General features: G+C 36.0%; 1 long non-coding RNA gene across 2 annotated transcripts in view; it reads right to left on the bottom strand.

Annotated features, from left to right (window-relative positions):
- The window catches only part of LOC128988591 (uncharacterized), a 204,678-nt gene that overhangs the window by 64,842 nt on the left and 121,319 nt on the right, over positions 1-18,517 (bottom strand). The window contains exon 1 of one of the 2 annotated variants that reach the window (XR_008490408.1): positions 6,687-7,069. The exons of the other annotated variant lie outside the window; for it this stretch is intronic. This is a non-coding gene — a long non-coding RNA (uncharacterized LOC128988591). Of the gene's footprint in view, positions 1-6,686; positions 7,070-18,517 lie in introns of those variants that run through there. 2 annotated transcript variants of the gene reach the window in all.

The raw sequence follows: 18,517 nt of genomic DNA, 5'->3' as shown, positions 1-18,517 counted from the left end.
GATAGAGAAGAGACAGCGAACTCTGGTTTTCACCATACTTTGAGTTGTTTGTAAAAACTTTAAAATGTGACTTGAATGGGGTTTACATTTAAAAATTTTTGAGTCGCCCTAATTTTATAGGTACACTCAAAATGTTCAAAATCATAAAATGAAACTTCCTGCTAGGATTGCTCGACCACCAAAATGATATCTTTTTATATTTACTTAGAAAAATATCGGATGATTGGGCCTTGACGTTTTCAAATACCGTATAGGCCCTATCTAATATCTAAACCCTAAACTCTTGTCTCGGATATTGTCTTGAAATTAACCCAGGCAAAAGAAATATCGTGGGATAACTTTACATAAGGAAAACCTGAACAAAATTGTGAACCATTCAAGTAAAAAGAAAATTATAAATATACATGATTATATAATGAGTTTCTTAATCAAACTATAATAATAGCACACATTGATAATTTAACATTGATTTTACTGGCAGAATGGTAAGCTAATTAGTGATCCTCGATTTTGAGAGAGTGTAATGAGCTGAACACCGAAACGCCAATTATTTGCCAATACTCTGGGCACTTTAATTGGATCCCACGGACAATAGGGTGGATTTATCGGTTATGTGTTGGATATGCTGCTTCAGCGCTTTCTATAGCCAATAATTTCCTATATTTGTATTGCACGATGATTTATTCCTCATGTTTATTTCTTAGGTTAGGATGATTTGAATAACTCATCTGAGGAATAATTTCATTAAAATAAGTCTATGAAATCTTTTTTGTTTCCTTACGCAAATTTCGGATTCATAAAAGTTGGCATATTTCTATATACTAATGTTGGTGTGTTCTTTCTATTTTATAGCTAGGAATGTAATTCGCGTGGACTCACAGTCACTAATGATGCACCAGGCACTTACATCAGGCCAACCAAGTGTGTATGATTCATCTTTACTAATTTAAATGTCGTATTACCTTTACACAGGTTTTCCATAAACCTTCAATTTTGTATTAGTCCGTTTTCCTCAGTGTTTAAGTGTTCTTTGACTTCAATAGGATTGAATAATATTTAAATTGGGCATTAAAGGAACACAACTAGAGAAAAAAATTCTCGGTCGTCATTATTCAAATGAATGACGTGGCTTTGTATGGATATCCATAGACAACCAAAGAGTAATAACATTTTGTCACTGGTCTTTCTATTGACTATTTTACCCTCTGGCCGTGTGAGTGACAGTGACGATTCTGGTTAACAGACAAACAGATAAAACACAAGGAACACGTCTAAATCTAACTATTCAGCGTAATTGCCACATCAGTAAACATGTAGAGCTGGCGAGGATTAAAGGTCACACTTATTTTTGTCCCGTCTCTGTTCAAAGGGTACTATCATAGACATTTACGTGTCGTTATTAGCGAATTTCCCTACAGGGAAAGAGCTATTACCGTAGGTCTCATGGTGGACCCAACGAGCACATAATGGTGGACCTAACCAGGACCGATTTACTATTTCCTTTTGATGTCCCCAGAGGCCAAAAACACAATTCGTTCAAATGTTTATATATGAATAACATATATATATATATATATATATATATATATATATCTATATATGTGTGTCCGTCCTGACGATAACTTTTGATGATAATTTTTGCCAAATTTTGGTTTGAAGGTGTAAGGCGGGATAAACTTGAATGAGTTCGCGAACCAGCATAATCGGACCATGGGACAGGGGTTTAACGGGGGGTTTGATGGGTTGAAAATGGGGTTTTCCCATTTTTTACCCTTAAAACACAAAATTTATCAATTTTCCTCCTGACCTCTTTAAAGAGCTTAAAAAGCAAATAATTTAGTATATCAAAGTGGTTTTGGTGATTGGTTACAGTTGTAGTTGGCTTCTTTATGGATATATTTTGATCAAACTTGGCGGATTTATTTATTTCATACTAAGCTATTAATATTTTAAGAAAAAACACACTTTATTAGTTTCCCTGTAGCACCTAACCTAGGTACTCGTTAAACATAAATGTATATTTAATATATTAATTGAAAATCAATCCAGGCAAATGGAAATTCGCTTAGTCGGCAGGTTTGCTGCAGCGGGGGTATTTTCCAATTTAGACCAGTTTTGTTGATTATATAAACTCGTCGGAGTAAAAAAGGTTCACAAATTAGTACCAGATGCACGATAGCTGTTAGCAAACCTCTCGAAAGAGTAAGGTAACACAATTAACTGGAGAATGGGCTAGTGTTACTATACTAGCATCAAAACATGTTTTAGCGTTGTAGCTTTAGACAATCTTTCAGAAAGAAGGAAGTATATAGAATACAGTTTTCGCATTACTTTCAATCAATACCGAACCTATTCAGTGTAGAATAATAGATTCGAGGAAACATGAGAAGACTGAATGGTTTCCTATTAATTTATTTCTTTTAAAACGAAATTAATCAGTGACCATTGTCGATAAATTTAATAACATCAATCTTTAGTGAGAATAAATGATGCTGGAATTTCCTCACGATTAGGTAAACATTCATTTGCTTACGTGACCTGTGGAAGTAGTTTTTTTATACATACTTCCGTTAATACTATTTAGATACAAATTTAAAAGTCTGCATGAAAAATATGTAAGATATAAAATTATAGTAATGCATTGTATTTAGGTTAGTGACGAGGTTGTTATGTTGTGTGTGCGTGGATCTACAGTAGGTGATGTGGTAGCGCAAGTCGACGTCGCGTCGCCACATGCGCGCTATATATAACGTGACCGCTATCATTCACAGCAGCTCGAAGAATGAGAATTTGATGTGTGTAGTATGGAAGCGTGCCGAAGGTCGTTCAAGGTTATATTCCTTGGCATCTTCACCTGGGAGCGCACTTTTACATGTCCAGGTGTATGATCCATTGACGAATAATGAAAATAATAGTTGAGAAAGTTATATATGCATGCCAACCTTGTTTTTGTACATACTCGAGCTCTCCTATGGTTATCCAACTGCATTAGAAATAAGTATAAAGTCCGAGTTCCCTTCTCCACAACAGTTTTGAAGGCTATTTTATAATCTATTATATTATTAAGGTGATTCAATCAAATTGTATGTAAACTGTTAAGGTCAATTACAAAATAAAGATATAGACATATGGCAGATCAAAATTAAGCTTAGAGTGTGTAGATTTGTAGAAAATTATTGGTATGTACAAATTTCTTAAGGGCTCTGCTCCACAGGCAGATTTCCACAGGGCTACGTCCGACATGCTTCCAAAGCTTAAATTATTTTATTTATTTGATGAACCAGATGGTCAGTACAGGTTTTTGTTTATTTACTGAAAAAAATATTTGTGATGCTTTATTTAGATTGTGAAAATTTGTGCATTATTTAATAAGAGGGTTATGTTTATTTAAAGAAAGGTTGTACAAGTTGTGTAGAGTATTGCTCACAGCTTCATTTATAGTTTATATTGTAAGCTATGTAAAGAGGCTTGACTAAAATTGAGGAATTATGGTAAAACATCTCATTCATGAAGCACCAATATCAAGTAATTGATGTTATTGCTACACTAAGGTATGTGGTCATATTCTTTTGGATTTATTGACATCAAAATTAGGGTTTTGAAAGAAAGTACTTTACACTTTTAAATCAGTTTATCTTTTCAAACTAAATTATAGACTTATTTCATTTTTAAATACACCAGCACCACTTATCTAATGGCATTAGGTCACATTTTCTTCCCGTTGCAAAGCAAGATTATAGCAGCTCGTATTAAACTATTTTATCACTATAAGACACTATTATCCATGCAAGCTATTGTCTGAAATGTGTACTCTTCTTTAAAAACGAGCCCTAGATAACGAATGTGGAGCATCCGATGCATAGTTCAATGTGATATTGACAAATAAACCAGATAACACACAGGGGAACTAAAGAACCTTTATTATAAAATATATGTAATGTTGCCAAGTTCTCGTTTATACAATCCAGACATCCACATGGAAATGTACACTTTCATATCTACCCCAACTTATCAGCGAATTTAAACTATTTCTACTTTACTTTGATCTTTTATTCCCCGTTTACCATTACTGTATATACTCTGTGTAGGTACATCTTGTTTTAAGCTTTCTAAGCCAAATGTTTAGGTATATATTTAATCTTTAGTAAGAGGAATTCCTACTAGCAAAGATTGGCTATCCTATAGTATTACTCTTGTCAGACGTTCCTAAAAAGATTAAACCTCTTTTATGTTTTATTGTATTTTGCCTGTACCACCCAGCAAACTATTGTGCATACTAAACATAATTGTCACAATAGCACCATAAATCGACCTACAACATGAAATTGCAAACTAAATAGAACCATGTAGTGGTGGTCCAAGGGCCATGCCTGTTGGTCATGTTTGGCATGGTTGCCATGTCTAGTCGTGTCACCGACGCCTACGGTGTGTCCGACACCATTACAAAGATTGACTTTTCTCAACATTGTGTTTTACTGCACGGTAATTAAATCCGTCCACTTTGATGTATGGTTGTCAACACGCTGCGACAGAGGCTAATGTTGGCTTGTTTAGCCTATATATAAACCGACTAAAAATAATTTACTATACAAGAGACAGTTCTATAACAAGAGCTTCTTAGATTTTCAGAAATTCAGTGGAGAGAGTTATATGTACTTAGTGATGTTAAACATATTGTATAATACATAATTGAATACTATCTTTGACTACTAATACAACATCAGATTGTGCTGATCTAAATTACTGATTTCTGCCGATTAAATGATGGTTTTTACCAAGTCAAACTGATGGAATTACTTATTATGAGTTATAGCAACTGTTGTGACCCATCAACCTGGTCAGCAACAAAAAATAAGGTATAAAATAGAATTCTAGACACTAGAGCATTCTGTGACTGGCTCACACAACTACATTCTTTTTTTAAAAAAAAAGGGCGACAGCTGATCCATATAGATGGGATGTCTTCTCCTGTATCCAATAGTCAATGATACTAATGTATATACATACGTATTAAATAAATGAAATTTGTTCATGTCGCTCCAAAGATTTAAATGAATAGTTTTTTTTTCTTTTTATCGTAATAAGATATACAGTACTAGGCTTACTTATAGTTTTTTGTTAATTATTTTTTGAGGATTATGCCAAAATATATATATGCAATCGTATAGCAAATAAACAAAGGTAAAATTTGAAATTTTCTCATCAACGTTTTCGGTTTGATTTGAGATTGGAAAGAGTTATTAATGATAACTATATACCAATAGAAGGTGATTTATACAGCTTCAAAAATATTATTTATATCTAGATGTAATCCAATAAACATTCAAACAATGGTTTCTTTCACCGTAAGCACGAAAGATGATTGGACTAGATATATTCCCGAGTACAACCACTAATATCGAGACCAAAACCAGTTAACTTATAATAGTCCAAACGCTACAAGAATGTCGTGTTTGCGTATTTAAAATTTACATATTATTTTAACTCGTTTATGTGTAATGCTCTATATAACATATGACACTTTCTGTAAGTAGGTCAAGTAGGTGTGGTTGTAAGTAAGTGCTGCAGTATTTATTCAACCCTTAATTTATTATAATGCTGACATATTATTCGCAGATGTTTGCAAGTATACAAGTGGCAGTGGCTACTAGTGCCAGTGCCAGTATGATCAGTCATTGGAGCACCTGTCCTCCCCACTCGCTCACTCGGACCTTTAGATCGAATTCAGTTCAACAAACCCTCCCCCTCCAACTCTGTACCACTATTCGGTCTATGTGAGTCCCCATTATTGTGACGGTAAAAGAACGTGGTTGCGTAGTAACATTCGTTACCAGGTGAGAAATCAATCAGCGTGTTTGAGAGTTGGGCGCTCAGCTGATTTTACGTTTCTGGTAACATTCGCATTCTTCCCTCCAACTAAGAGTAATCTAACAAGGTACTACCAAACCTATGATGTAAACTGTATAAAATAAAGGTAGCTTTTGAAATACGGTGTTTCAACTGTCATTACAGCTAAAAGGTTTTAGGGCTACAGTAAATTTTCCTTTATTCAAGGCAATGTGTATTTGGAAATTTAAGATCTCAAAATCATAGTTTGAAATCTAGTTGCAATCAAAAGGTATTTTTGCTTGACATTTTTTTAAATAAATTAACAAAACATTTTTTTTTCAGATAGGCTATAATTTTTAAAATTTTTTATATTTCTAATACTCTATTATATCTTGTTGTTGGTTTCTTTAGTAGCACAATTTGATTTTTGAATAGGGTTTGGATTAATTGCGTTTATTGGTTTTGAAATGTATTGTATTCTCAAGAAGTGTTAAGTCAGCTTACTAATCTGTAATCGGAACGGCGAGTCAGTTCAGTGGCAACGTCAACCAGTCCGCCATGTGGCTGACCATCTTTGTATACAACCCCCACACACTTTAAACTTGAACTTCTTAACTATATACAGCATAGCTGCATTCCCATTATCTTTATCAGGACATCAGAACTTTGCCTAGGTAGTGTACAGATAAATTCGTCCATATTTTGAAAGGTTCTCTAAAAAACAACGATATTATTGTAACATTTCACCGATAAACACACAACATAAGTGCATAACCCACAACAACATACTATAGTAGATTAAAATTTTAGCCTCAAACCACATGACTGAGTGTACACCATTGTATAAGATTACTTACAAACCAGCTGAGCATCGTGATTATTTTGTATCCTATCCACTCTTACACTCATCCATGATCACAACACTAACACGTCACGCCACGACACGTCGCGACACGACACGACACGACACGACACGTCCCAACACGTCTCAACACGGCTGTACACACGTGACGGCGGCGCGGCGGTGGCGGGACGACTACTGCTCGCTGCCCACCTGCTCATGCTCAGCGTTGCCTCACCGACGTCTATTCTGGGCGTCGCGACGCAACTTCAGCTGTTGCGGATTCTAGCGACGGTCTCTGTGCATTACTCAAGTCCAGTCCTTATTGTCTAGCGACAACCCCCCTTTAATTAAACGCGTGTCCTCTGTGATTTAGAGCGTACATCGTGATATAAGCGATTCCGGGTCTGCGCCAACTCGCGTGGGCAGCGTAAATGGTGGTTTGTTATTGTCCTTGACCGTTATAGCGGAATATGTCGCGAAACTACATTTCCCACCGCGTCTACCGTTTGGTCTAGCCACAAGCCAAGTCGCGGCCGTTAACGCTCTAATTTCGGATCTCGATTAGTCGTTACCAAATACCAGGTTGGCCATTCATGTCAACCAACTGATGCCAAACAGCTGCAGCACTACCAACATAAACCTAAAACTGCATGAACTGTTTTGTCTATATAGGCTGCCTAGTAACTTAAGTATCTATGTGTTAAGATGGAGGGAACATAAATATTCAATTTCATGTGTGTGTCTTCTGTATGTATGGTAAATGTCTATAAATGTACATTAATTAGTGGAATCTTCAAAGGAGAATGTTGTCATGACCATAGTGATAAAATGATATTCCATGATTATTTACTTTCTTCAGATTTAGATTTCTATAAAGTCCAACATGAAAGCAGTTGAGCAAGCTTATACTGATGTAAATTATATTCATAAATCTCTCTGGCGTGCTAGTTCTGAGCTTATTTCAGTGACGGTTTAGCAACGGTTGGTTGTCGGCTTAGGATCTCAAACGATTATGCAAAATGGAGGAAACTGAATTTCCTGAGGACAGGAACCGTCACCGGAAGGAAACGCCCTTGAGTCTGACTCGCTTCCTGACAAGTTCTAGTCAAGTTCATAGCCAAAGTATTTTCCTCAGGTTCTTTGTAAGCTGCGTAAGCATTTTGCAAAAATATCTTTTTTATATTACCAGTTGAAGTAGTTATTTGCCTTAAGAAGATTTATATGGCTCACTCACTACAGCCTAGAAGTGAGACCATTCATGAATTAGCTGTTTCATGAGCTAACTGTAGTAAATTGAAAATTAAACTATACCCAATACTAAAACTAAGTGTTTTCCTAGGACGCTAGGCACGAGCCTGGGATTTCGTTCACATCACTTCAGGCTAGACCAAGGGGTTTCGACATCATCACTTAAATAATAATCCATTGGTGAAATGTCAGGTTCTAGCCCTCAGCACAGAAAACATACTTTGGTATGTATTCTGTGACCTCAGGGACCCAAGTTTTGCGCTCTACCACTGGACCAGTTCGTCCCCCTTCCTAACTATTACCATTGTGTTATATATTCAATGCTTATTTACATATCAATGCTTCAATACTTACTTGAACATAAACTAATAGTTACTAAAACAGAGTAACAAGTACGAGTAAGTTACTACGCAATCAGAAAAAAATAGCTGATCCATTATTATTACAAATGTTTGACTAGTTAAGGTTTTCATTTCTATTGTATTGATTGGTGATTAAATGATCAATTTAACTTGGTTTAACATAAGTATGTCGTTAAACACTGAAAATCTGTATTTTGTATTGCAAATATCTCAGAAATTGAAATATGTTCAAATACAACATAATCTACTGAAGATTCCTTCCAAAGCATATAGTTGCACTTTTCTCCTATGATAGTTAATACTCGGTTCTTTTATAAAACATCCAAAACCTTACAATTGGTTTTAAAATAAAATAAAGAATTTTACATACAGTATATTATGTGTTAACTACTTAAGGATTGACCATTACACAATAAATTGCCGTTTGTGAATCTTTTATAACTTCATTTACAAATATGCAATATCATAAGGGGCAACGTAAATACTTATTTGAGCAAGCATGACCTTTAATTGACATTATCCTTAGCACAATAGTGTTGCTCAGGAATATGACACGGATAAATTTCAACACGAATGTAAATATCGGTAATCATTTTAGTACTCGAGCGATTACAATACCATGATAATGTCTTATTGGCATTCAAGATAGAGCTCAAAACCCACAATTTTAGCCATCGATACATGTTGAGAAAGGTCCACCTTTAAATGGCGTGGGCGTTTTTGTTTATAAAGAATGTTATAATAACGACGAAAGGTGTTTGCAGAGCACAGGTCTGGACGATGGCCAGAAGCTTAAACCTGACAGGTGTTACTCCTATGAACATCCAGTTTGGTGATGCGTCACGTTTATCAGTCTGCTGTCGTTTCTAGTTATCTACTTACTTGGGCCTACGTTTGGCTAGCCAGAAGACTATACCAGATAGACATAACCTATATAAATAGCCAGTTTTGTTATGCGTCACGTTTATCAGTTTGCTGTAATTTCTTGTTCTCTACTTACTTGGGAATACTTTTGGCTATCCAGAAGACTATATCAGATAGATATTACTTATATAAATAGCCAGTTTGGTTATGCGTCATGTTTATCAGTTTGCTGTCATTTCTAGTTATCTACTTACTTGGGCCTACGTTTGGCTAGCCAGAAGACTAACCAGATAGATATTACTTATATAAACAGCCAGTTTGGTTATGTGTCATGTTTATCAGTCTGCTGTCATTTCTAGTTATCTACTTACTTGGACCTACGTTTGGCTAGCCAGAAGACTATATCAGATAGATATTACTTATATAAACAGCCAGTTTGGTTATGCGTCATGTTTATCAGTTGGCTGTCATTTCTATTTATTCACTTACTTGGGCCTACCTTTGGCTAGCCAGAAGACTGAACCAGACAGACATTCATGTACACAACCATATTGGTTATATCATACCATAGATTAAAGGAGCAGACACTACCACTCCTACTCTACCATCTACTCCAATATATGGGTTACACTGTATGACACATCTATCAGTCATAGGCCTACGTCCCTTATTTACCCATCTACGGTAAGCCGGTTTTCTAAGCATTGATTAAAGGAGTAGACACTCGTTTAAATATTTACCTAGGCCTATTGTAAATATTATCTATAACATTATAATTTGAACATAAAATGTTGTTAATAAAACTAAGCAAAATATGTTTCTACTTTTGAACACAACAGATTACTTAAAATAATATTTTTCCAAATACTATTTCTTTTAAGAACCGAGGAAACATATACTAATTCTATTCTTTAAATTAGTGGACATATCCATTCCCTATATGTTTTTGATTATCCAGCGATAAAACACCTAAATAGAAAATATAATCAAGCAGTTGAATACGAATAAATCGGCAAGTCTTTCTCTTCGTGTAAAGCTGTTCTAAAACAGCGCGTCACGAAAAACATTCTCAGCAAACTATTTGGCGGGAGGCGGTGAGTAAACGGAAGTGGGAGTGAAATGACGGAAATAGGAGGAGGGAAGGTGAGACTGTGTGAGTGTGCTACGTAAATCTGACTGATGGTTTTGACAGTTGACCAAAACTAAGCGAACAGCTGTCAGGATGACCTGGGAGATTGCCAACAACCATCGTCCATCGTCTAGCATCCCTACATCTCCAGTATGTGACGCTCAGCTCCTGTCCATCCGCACTGAGGACCTCAATCCGGAATCATACTTACGTGCGTTGGGAAGTAAAAATTTATTTTCTTAGCCGTTTTCAGACGTTTATTGGAGGCCGAAAGCTACGTATTGCTGTCCATACCAGCTGTCATCGTCATATAGGGACCGAGCAGGTTTTTACATCCCTAGGGTCGAAAATCAGCTGCCCACTTTCTCAAAACATCAATGCATACAATCAGTATCCATAGCATTGCAATATAATTGTTTTACTTTCACCGCTGCCAGGCAACTATTTATTATTATTTTTTCTGATTCCTTAAATTATTTCTTCACTTCACATAACCTTACAGTTGTGCTTGTGTTGACAGTGTGCATTATTATTTTGGTGAATAGTGGTAATAGGGTATAGTGTGGTGAAAAATAGCGTTCGTACCGTGGACTGAAATGGTTTTGCAGCTCTTGAACGTTAAAACTATCTCGAGCCTGCAAAACCTTATTTTCGGTCCTAGGTACGAGAAATATACTATTGTGTAACCAGAGAGGAAAATGGCCAATTTTATCGAGAACACTCATTACTGACTTGCTGAACTCTATATTTCAAGAACAACTGGCTTGGCTTGGCTTCCATTTAAACCGCATGAGGAAATTAAAACGTAACAATGGAAAACCATTTTAGCTGAATAAAAGAAGAGGGGGTTCCAGTCAGGATTACAAACATAGATATGTTTGTAGAGTTGGGGTTCTAGTAATGGTTACATTGCTACATAGGTTGATTTTGGCCACTATACTTTGAAATTGGCAACCATACATGAAAAAGTAAGATTACACCATACTGCAATAATCTCCGTCTTCAATGAAGTCTTGAATATTGAAATGGTTAGCTTTCTTCCTAGTTAAACTATTGAGCCTACAACACGTTCCATCTTCATATTAATCTCTGCCAAAGTGGTAAAATTGATACAAATCAAACTTAAAACCGACTAATACGACTGTAAAACGTAAAACCTTGCTATAACGCCCCGTGATGGTCTTGGAAACATTATTTAGTATTATTTTCGTGCATCTTTCATATCCTACGTATGCTGCTCACATAGCTGTGTAGATCGTTACGGAGTAGCTCTAGTGCGATATTTTAGCTCGGATGACTGTTCATGGTTGGCAACAACATCCACTTTTGTCTATTTCCACACTGGAATCCTCCTCAGATAGTGACTCATAACAATAATATAAAGGAGTGTTTCCATTGTTATGTGTCATCTTGTTGAACAAAGCGTATTTAGCATTGTAACTGCAAGTTGTACTGGCTGATAGATGCCAAACAAGGAAATTTTGACGCAAGTCTTTCCTGCTTGGTTTAAAGTCATCCTTGATACCACCTGTGTGCTATAAGGGTTTGATGCAACACGGGTATGCAATGAAAACACTGTGTACGAGATTATTTCGTTTTTTTTATATATTTTTTTGATGTAATAGTTATGAGATTTTCAGTGACATATTAATGCAAATAATTTCTTTACTGATTACGGTTGTATTTTCTCTATTTGGCCGAACTGGAATCAACAATGCTCATCACCCCAGACCGAACTACAAACCTACTATGGATTGAATTTTAATTTATAGATCAATACTGAGCAAATAATCTTAAAATATTTCGTTCGTATTTCCGACTAATAATTCTATACCGCAGACTTGATTAAAAACGCGTTTAAAACAGACTCAGTTTTATTATTTTTTATTTATTTTTTTTATTTTTTTTATGGAAGGAATCCACAAAATTCAGATGTGATGGTATTGCGTACACTAATCTTCCACATTGTTTCGCATACACTTGAATTTCTGGCTAAGGGTGAGTTGCAGCCGGAACACTAATATAAGAGAGACAGGTGTTAATTACACGGGTTAATTTTGTGAAAACAGTTAGTTTCAAATTTTTGCCAACACAATAAACTTATGGACAGTGATAAACCTATAACAATGGAGTGATTTATCAGACCTTATATCTATATTTGACCAAATAAACTGATTTCTTAAATAATTTATGATTATTTTATGTACCTTTAAACCAAACATATTCTTGGCCGCAATTAACCTGTTCATACTCGGGCCGCAACTCGTAAAAACTTTTTTCAGTCTAGGCCGCAACTCATACGCAAAATGAGGTTTGGGCCCGCAACTCACCTACAGCGCTCATACGCAAATTGAGGTTTGGGCCGCAACTCACGAACAGCAGAGTTTCTGCTATCGTAATCACTGTCCTTTATGCCTCCTTCAGTTTTACTATAAAGAGAACAATATTAAATTATATTGAACCAAGAGAACTAAACTTTAGTCTCATAAGGCATGAACTTATAACCAAATTGTTAATACCAAGGCAAAAATGTGGTTTGGATTCCACTATAAACTGTAGGTCCCTTGCCACTCATCCTACACTCATCTCCATTCATACTTGGCTTAAAATACCTACATTGTATGGTCACCATTTCATTGAAAAGTATAAAAGTATTGAAGCATTATTCATTCTCGCTTTTAATCATCAAGACATTAATTTTATAATAGGTAGGCCTATTACGAGTAACATTAAGTGGAACAAAATGCAAACTATTTATTCAAAGAGGAGTATCGTAAATAACCTGACGATAATACTGTCGGCAGGATACATTACATGCGGTAGTACAAACTCAGACTTGCACCATAGTTGACCACGAAAAGTTGAATAATATCAAGGATATATAAAAAAAAACCATATTATTTTAGCTATCACATAAAGTTTTATATACATTTTAGAGAATATTAAAATAAATGGTGGAAATAAATCAATATAGGTTCACTCACAACTAGTCTTCAGGCTATATGAGTTTGGTGTTGACAAATATCGCTTTACCCAAAGAGATTTGTTTGCTTAGGTACGAATAAGGGAATAAAAAAGCGGAAAACATCAAACTTGGTCGTCGAGGCTGAGCGGCGAACGGCGAATACACAGCTATGTGTCACTCTATTCATGCTGTCAGTCGTAAATCTGGGATGACATTGGTGCTGCCACCTTCCGACCCGCTGCTCTACGTGCTCCCGACACCACCAGCCAAAACATTGCTTTTCGGAAATATTTACGACGTCAAATGGAACACGATTAGAACCACAGCCACCTCTGAGGTGGCTGTGTTAGAACACACTATAGTGTTAGCAAAACGGGAGTGCCGATGGAGACCTGTGGGGGTGTGTGCGTTTGAAGGGACTTGACCTGGACTCCATCGGCACTCCCAATTTGCTAACACTGTAGTTGTGCTACATGATACATCTTGGAAGCTTAAGAGGACCAAAGTCCTATAACAACCCCCTTCCCACTGAAAGTGTGTGTGAAAGAGGACCCATCGCTCACTAAAAAGTAAATACGCGATTTTTAGAAGTAAAGACAAATTTACGTAGAACGTAGTATCGCATAGTAGTTATGTCTGTAACGCTTGAGAAAACGTGATTATTCAGTTGAAAAGTAATTCGTTCATTACCCCTAAGGGAGCGATCAACAAGTGAATGGGTCAATTTATTCAATTGGTCAGTTGGCCCTAGTCAATTTGACCCTAGTGAATGTTCATTATTTGAGAGTGTTATACCCACATATCACACCCATATATCCTTGATGTTTTAGCGTAGGCATTGCAGTTCATCCAGGGTAGCAACAGCAACTACACTCATCCTCATTGCGAGCCATATCGAGCCATGTACAATTTTGTACGTATTGTGTGGGTTCGCTAAGGGAGTCAGATAAAAAATCTTAATTGTAATATTTAGTATTTTGAATCCACCGAGAAAACACGAGTAGAATGTGTGTTTTGCAAGACAGATAAGTAGCCAGTCTGTGAGAAATCTTTGTGTGCCGCATTCTCCGTATAGCCTACTGACCTCAGTTTTGGCATTGCTTCCCTCGCTCTTGCCAGGAGACATTGTCTTAATCTTTCTTGACAAGGACCTTTGTCCTAACAGGCAGTTGGATGACAACTTGAATTTTACTATGATCAGTAAATTAGGGATTATCATACGTAAACTGTAAACTTCATTTGTGCATATTTGTACCAAACATAACGGTTGTAGGGATAGGCTATGCATCGAGAGTGCTGGGCGTCCTATTGGTTTCTTAATTTGGATTGCATAATACTGTAGCCTGAAACACTAGAACCGATAGCCAGAACTAGAACTTTTTCCCATCGCAATTGTATTACTTTTACTTGATAAAATCCCTTAATACGGGTTTGAAAAGTATCAAGACGTACAATAAACGATAGTTTCATGTTGTTGGTACAACTTTAATGGCTTGTATTGATTTGGTGAACACATTCACCACCAGAAAGTAACTAAAAGCTTTTACCAGCACAACACTCTAGCTGACTACTCTTTCGTTACTTACTAACCACCATTGTTGACATAACAGTATGTATGCCGTTGTGATCGAAATACCTGTATAGAGTTACTGTACAACTTAAGTAAACTAACTAGGTTGATTCTTATGGAGAATAAGTCAACTGTTGTAGTTTGCTTGTTTATGAACATATTTAGATCGAATTTAGAAAATACATTCATTTCTTACTAATCTATTAACAATTAACAAAAAAAGCTTTTTGTTAAGATGCAACTACGGTACTCGTTAAACTAATTATATTTAAATAGGGAATAAATGGGATATTTTTAAGGAGACATTTTAGTGTAAATCCAATCAGGCTAATGGAAATTCACTTAGTCTGCAGGTTTGCTGCGGCGGGGGTATTAAATGTTTCTATTTGGTTTTTAGCAGCTCACAACACAACGCTCACACTCACACCAGCTCATGTTGTGAGCTGCAACGGCTGCCAACACTGTTCAAAACATTTTGCGAGCGTTTTACATAAAATTTAATTAAAATGTTTAATGTTGTGCTAAGCTCACAACATTGTTTTTCAGCAGAAAATGTTTTATGAAAACGGGGCTTTTATAACTCGAATCCTATATTTAAATATCTCAATCCTACAAATTCTTATAATTTAAATACTATACAATGCCAATGATTGTAAACTTTACCAAAAATGTTATTTCCTGGACTGCCAATTCCTTACCTGAAACAGAAATTTGGATTAGATAACTTTTATAATTTTGGTTAGATAATAGTTTTTTATAAGAAAATTAGTAATATTATCTTATTGGTAAGACCGATAATTCCATATGGTAGTCTTAAGCGATTACAACTACAGGATAAGCCTTTTTAAAAGCTAACTTTACTTTAGTAAAATATAACTTTATCATAAAAAAACAAACTCATATTAAAAACTTTGAATTTTTTTAAAGTTATATAAAGCGTTGCTAAAAATACGTATTTCATCGATATTTTTTTTACTACAATTAATTAATTGTTCCCACCGAAAATATGTTAAAATAATTTTATTTTGTTGACGAGTTAAAAATTAACAACAAAGTAAAAATTAAAAAATTCCTGACAGAGCCATCCCTTGAGATCATGCTAGCTCAGAGAAGATAACGACATTTGACGAGAGCTGTTTATGTTCACAGATGGCAGATGTGAGTTGAAATATATTTTTGTGTTAGGTACATACACACGAATAATTTTACTTTGAATACAAATTATTTTATGAGAAAAATTAAAAATCTCGCTTGATATATGTTCAATTTCTCCCAGTCTCCCCATAGTTTGGAAAAGTGATGCTATGAAGCCTAGAGAGCATCCAAGTGATTGGAAGTTTTACCCTGGAGCAAGTTGTGTATACTGCAATTACAATACTAATTTGCTGATACCTATGCAATAAACACTTTGCAGAATGTACCCGAGCCGGAAGTAGAGGAGAGCGCTGGTGTGTTTCCGGATGTTGCCAGCTCTGTTGTTTGTTACATGATTTATGTGACAGTGGCTTCAAGCGGGAGTGACTATCGTTACATCAAAATGCTTTCTGTGTTTGTTTACAAACTAATATTAGTTTAAATTTACGTTTAAAAAGTTATTGTTTTATAACAAGTATATTTTTTATTCGTAATTTAGTAAAGTTCGAATAAAAAAGATTAGATTCGTTATATAATCGTGTGTCTGCAATATCGAGGTTTTTTAAGACGAATAGTACACAAATTATTTGAACAAGTCACAATTTAGAGGGTAAAGAACCATTCTTAAACAAAATGGATGTTTTATAAAGAAGGTTAACTCCTTCTTATTCCGATCTATATATCTGGTCAGCGAAACCACTCGCCTCCGTACAATGTTAACTTACTCTAGATGGCTCCGTATATGAAGTTATCCAACGTCTGCGGATGGTGATGGATAAAAAAGGCCGATATACTTTGTTAATTGCATTTGGATGAGGCAACTAGGCTGAACCCCTTCAAAAAAGATAGTAAAATCTAGCTATTTTGAAACTATGTGAAAAAACATGTTTTACAAAACCAATACATGATAAAATATTGGTGTCATGACATCGTTGCATTAGAACCGTTGCATTAGAGTCGTTCACTCTAGGAGTAGTTGTATACAAAATGTCATCAACAGTAATAGTTGCATGTACTTAAAAGTATTATTTGTTTATTGCTACGTAAAATTATAACCGTACCATACTTATTTATTGCGTGGCGCTTTTAGAAGCTAGTCTGCACAAGCCCGCGTTATTTTAGCTCAGATGACTATTTTCAATTGGCACCATCTAGCACATTAACTGTTTGTTGATGTTGGTATGAAGGGGTAATAAGAAGAGGTGAATCAGCTTTAATGTGTTGCTATCGGTAAGTGTATGATAAGTACCTAAGTATACGATACGGTAGTACCTAATGTTTTCATAATTTTAACATAAAAATACAGTATAATTTTCACCAAGTGTTTTTGAATACCCACTTGATAAAATAAATTATTCGGAGTCAAAAAAAAGGTTTTCCTTAAAACTATAGTTATCTCTTATATGACAGTAGAAAAAAGCAAAAATCTACTAAAACTACAAAAACAGATTTATTTAAAAAAATTAAATAAAATACACATGAATAACATTTCACCTCTGATAGAAACGCATACTAATAACTATACGTTCAAATTCTTTTTCAAATCGGAACCTCCAAACTTTTTGATAAACATCTTATATCAGCATACATGTTTCTTATGGTCTAATCTCTGAATCCCACAACTACGAGGAGTCCGCCGTCTTGTTATCCCATGTCACACTGTGTCACGTCACTGTCTGTAGATGACGTCTATGACACTGGCCACCCCCGCAGTGATACAGCCAAGTAAGCATTATCTACAGTTCTGTCAACTAGTGATGAGTCACAGCCTTGTTATCCCGTGTCACACTGTGTCACGTCACTGTCTGTAGATGACGTCTATGACACTGGCCAACCCCCGCAGTGATACAGCCAAGTAAGCATTATCTTCAGTTCTGTCAACTAGTGAGGAGTAACCATCTTGTTATCCCATGTCACACTGTGTCACGTCACCGTCTGTAGATGACTTCTATGACACTGGCCAACCCCCGCCGTGATACAGCGTAGTTTTTACATCGTTGGATACAGCAAAGTAAGAATTAACTACAGTTCTGTCAACTAGTGATGAGTCACAGCCTTGTTATCCCATGTCACACTGTGTCACGTCACTGTCTGTAGATGACGTCTATGACACTGGCCACCCCCGCAGTGATACAGCCAAGTAAGCATTATCTACAGTTCTGTCAACTAGTGATGAGTCACAGCCTTGTTATCCCGTGTCACACTGTGTCACGTCACTGTCTGTAGATGACGTCTATGACACTGGCCAACCCCCGCAGTGATACAGCCAAGTAAGCATTATCTTCAGTTCTGTCAACTAGTGAGGAGTAACCATCTTGTTATCCCATGTCACACTGTGTCACGTCACCGTCTGTAGATGACTTCTATGACACTGGCCAACCCCCGCCGTGATACAGCGTAGTTTTTACATCGTTGGATACAGCAAAGTAAGAATTAACTACAGTTCTGTCAACTAGTGATGAGTCACAGCCTTGTTATCCCATGTCACACTGTGTCCCGTCACTGTCTGTAGATGACGTCTATGACACTGGCCAACCCCCGCAGTGATACAGCCAAGTAAGCATTATCTACA

This window comes from Macrosteles quadrilineatus, unplaced genomic scaffold, assembly GCF_028750875.1.
Source record: "Macrosteles quadrilineatus isolate MER2022 unplaced genomic scaffold, UCM_ALF_1.0 Scaffold_1__1_contigs__length_201487025, whole genome shotgun sequence".
Classification (NCBI taxonomy): Eukaryota; Metazoa; Arthropoda; class Insecta; order Hemiptera; family Cicadellidae; genus Macrosteles; species Macrosteles quadrilineatus.
This window is presented reverse-complemented; position numbering and strand designations above follow the sequence as displayed.